The 4,056-nt window shown below is 44.1% G+C and overlaps 1 pseudogene; it reads left to right on the top strand.

Annotated features, from left to right (window-relative positions):
- The first annotated feature begins 649 nt into the window (after nt 1-649).
- LOC101643865 lies at nt 650-1,301 on the top strand (annotated as a pseudogene).
- Nucleotides 1,302-4,056: the final 2,755 nt, after the last annotated feature.

The raw sequence follows: 4,056 nt of genomic DNA, 5'->3' as shown, positions 1-4,056 counted from the left end.
TGCTTTCCCTCATTCACAATGATTTGAATTTTTTGTTCTTTGATGCCTGATACCTGATCCCTTCGACACCTCGTGATTACACAAGCTGGAGGCAGCATGGTCTTTTTCTAGAATAAAACACAGTTGAGAATCTCTTACTCTTGATTAGATTAAGGATATCTAGGATTGTTAATGACTAGCCATCTGTGAAAGTAAGAATGAGATCATTCTTGCCCTCAAATAATCTCTACAGCTTATGTCTGGCATGGACACAGAAACAAGATAATTTGACTGAAAATGAAAAGAAATAACAAGTCATAGAAACAGACCCATAGGGGATTCAAATAATAGAATTCTCAGACACTGACTTAAAAATTCTTATTTTTTTTGAGCCTTGGCGGAACCTGAGCTGGGTGGACTTGTGAGCTGACTGGGCATCATCGTGCAGCGCCACTAAGGGCGCTGCCTTGTGCGCCCCCAGGGACCTGGCCCTCTGGAGGTTCAATACCTGAGGCTGAAGAGCTGGGACTGGCGGGGGTGCTGTTGAGGTGCAAGTTTGGTGCCTGCGGTCCGGGTCAGAAGCCTGGTTGCTGTCTGGGTCGAGCCGAGTTCTAGACTTGCCACCTGTCCCTTCTTTGGACCCTGATGTGGGCCAGGCGGCCCTGGGAGCATGTGTGGGCAGTGCATGGATGTGAAGTTGGTGATGCTGGACAAGGAGTACGTGGGCAAGACGAGCCTGGTGGAGTGATATGTCCATGACTGCTTCCTGGTGGGGCCCTATCAGAATACCTTTGGGGTGGCCTTCGTGGCAAAGGTGGTATCCATCGAAGACCGGACAGTGACTTTGGGTATTTGGGACACAGCAGGCCCTGAGCGTTATGAGGCTATGAGCAGAATCTACTACCAGGGTGGGGGTTGGGGGGGGGGGTTCCCAAGTCTGCCATCGTGTGCTCTGATCTCACGGACAGCAGCAGCTTTGAGAGCGCAAAGTTCTGGGTGAAGGAACTCCGAAGTCTAGAAGAAGGCTGTCAAATCTACCTGTGTGGCACCAAGAGTGACCTGTTGGAGGAGGATTGGCACCGGCGCCGTGTGGACTTCCATGATGTTCAGGACTACCAGACAGTATCAAAGTTCAGCTCTTTGAAACATCTAGCGAGACTGGCCAGAGTGTGGATGAGGCCTTCCAGAAAGTGGCAGAGGATTACGTCAGTGTGGCTGCCTTCCAGGTGATGAAAGAGGACAAGGGTGTGGACCTGGGCCAGAAGGCAAACCCCGACTTCTACAGCTGTTGTCACCACTGAGTCACCACCTACCTGGCCTGGGGAATTAAATCAATTCCTGAGGGACTGGACTCAGCTCATTTGGGCTTGGGTGGTCAAGTCTGAGCTACCCCAGGTTCCCATGGCAGCAGAGGTTGCACCTGCCTGTCCTGGCCCCTGGAATGGAGGCAGCACTGGGCTGACTGATGGAAATGAGGTGGGAAGAGGACCAACATGATGGACCCCAGGCATCAGCCCAGGACAGCACATGTCTGCGCATTATTGAAGTGGCTTTTGACTTGTAAATAAAATCAGTACACAGTGAAAAACAAAACTTATTTAGAAAAGTTTTCTTATGTGGGATATGTTTAAGGTAGCAAAATACAATATGAGAATTTTAGTAGAGCACCGTAGAACTGAAAAATAGAATAAATGAACTATTTTACAGTAGATGAGTTATAATTGAAGAGAGAATTAGTTAACTAGAAGATATGATAGGAGAAAATATAGGTAATAAGACAGTTTTTAAATATTTCTTACAAAAGAGTTGGGGAAAAGAATAAGAAACATGGGGACACGTGAATTTGGAGAAGGAAAATGGGGTAGACACAATATTTAATGGGATAATAACTAAGGTTTTTCCCAAATTGAGAAAATATACCAACCCACAGATTCAAGAAGTACTACATGTCAACAAAGTCCAATGTAAAGGACCACAACTGAACATATCATTCTGAAACTGCCCCAAACCCCAACAACAGAAAACAAACAAAACAATCACAAAATCTCGTAAGTATCCGCTGGCTGAGGAAAGGTGTAGTAGCCTTCAAAGTTGTAGCAATAATATTTACAGCTGGTTCCCAAGACAAAGATGGAGTTTAAATGCATATCTTAAAAGTGTTGTGAAAAACAACAGAGATAAAACCCACAGACTTAAAAATGTATATCCAATAAAACTTCTCAGAAATGAAGTCAAAATAAGAGGCATTTCAGATAATAACAACTGAGATAATTTGACAATGAGATACACTTAAGTAAGGTGACCAGACGTCCCGCTTTTGGCTGGACAGTCCCAATTTTTAACATTTTTTCCTGCGTCCTGCGGCATTTAAAAAAAGTCCCGATTTTTGGAAAGAATGCACGACAAGCTAGGGTATTACGGTTTTTGGCTGCCATGTGGGTATTTTGCCAGGATATGAGTTTTATCAATGGTGTCCCGCTTTTGTCCCGCTTCACCAATGTTAAAATCTGGTCACCTTACACTTAAGGCAATGCAAAAAAAGTGGTAGATAGAAGGAAAAAGATCTCACACGAAAGAATAGAAATGAAAGGCATGAAAAGCAGTTGTTTGACTTTTCTAGGACTTCTGTAAAGAGGTCCTGGTGGCGCATTCGTTAAGCACCCAACTACTCAAAGGTCAGCTGTTCAAACTCATCTGTGGGTCTGTGGGAGAGAAGACCTGGGAGTTTGCTGCCATAAAGACAGCCTAGGAGACTATGGGCAGTGTACCCCTGCTGTACAGGGCCCGTGTAACTTGGAATCAATTCAACAGCACACAGCAATAACAATAGTGCTTCTATATTATAAACTAGGTGGCTTAAAATGACAGAAAGTTAACTTCACAGGTCTAGGGACTGGGAATCTTAGCTCAAGTTGTTAGCAAGATTGGTTCCTTTTGGAGGCTCCGAGGTAGAAATTGTCCCATTTCTTTTTTAGCAATTGATGATTACTGTCAGACCTCGGTGTTTCTTGGCTTGTAGCTGCATCCATCAGTGCGGTCCTTGCCTCTCTCATCATGTAGTGTTCTCTCTTTGTATGGGGCTTCATACGTATTGGATGAAGGGCCCATTTTACACAAGTGTACGTGTGAATTATCTTACCTAGTTACATCTGCCCTGGTCGTGTCGAAGTTATGCCTTGGACTGCTAACCACAAGGTCAGCAGTTCAAAACTACCAGCTGCTCCGAGGGAGAAAGATGAGGCTTTCTATTCCTGTAAACAGTTACAGCCTTGGAAAGCCCATAGGGTTTCTGTCCTGTTTTAGGGTCTCTCTGAATTGGCATTGATGTGCTGGCAGTGAGTTTGAGTTGCTGTTTGAATTACATCTGCCAGGAGCCCTGGAAGTGTGGGTTACACATTGGGTTGCTAATCACAGGGTCAGCAGTTCGGAACCACCAGCCACTCAGAGGGAGAAAGTTTTCTACCCTCATGAGGATTTACAGTCTCAAACTCATAGGGGCTGTTCTACTCTGTTCTGTAGGGTCACTATGAGTCAGAATTGCCTCATCAGCAGTGAATTTGGTTGTGAATTTTAAATTACATTTGCAGGGACTGTTTACAAATGAAATCACATTGAGGAGTTCTGGGAAGTACATGACTTTCGGGAGGATGCTGAATGCTATTCAGCCCAGTACAGTGGTGGAGAGGGTAAATGTACAAATAAATAAAAATCAATATTGAATGAAAATCAGTGGAAATGATGGATTATGTGTTTTAAAAATATATTTTATACATATTTTACACTAGTGTACATGTGAATTATCTTACCTAGTTACATTTGCCCTGGTGGCATTATAAGCATTGGACTGCTAACTGCAAAGCCAGCAGTTCAAAACCATCAGCTGCTCTGAGGGAGAAAGATGAGGCTTTCTACTCCTGAAAACAGTTACAGTCTCAGAAACCACCCAGGGCCACTTCTACCCAGTTTTAGGGTCTCTGTGAGCCAACATTGATGTGCTGGCAGTGAAATATATGCTAAGAATGATAGCATATAAGTTGAGACAGGATAAAAATGTTTAAATCGTATTGAGTTACAGTG

The sequence above is a fragment of the Echinops telfairi genome, unplaced genomic scaffold, assembly GCF_000313985.2.
Source record: "Echinops telfairi isolate 266 unplaced genomic scaffold, ASM31398v2 ScPeMD7_1;HRSCAF=3_0, whole genome shotgun sequence".
In the NCBI taxonomy this organism is placed as follows: domain Eukaryota; kingdom Metazoa; phylum Chordata; class Mammalia; order Afrosoricida; family Tenrecidae; genus Echinops; species Echinops telfairi.
Note: the sequence above shows the minus strand (reverse complement) of the source record. Positions and strands in the feature narration are given on the sequence as shown.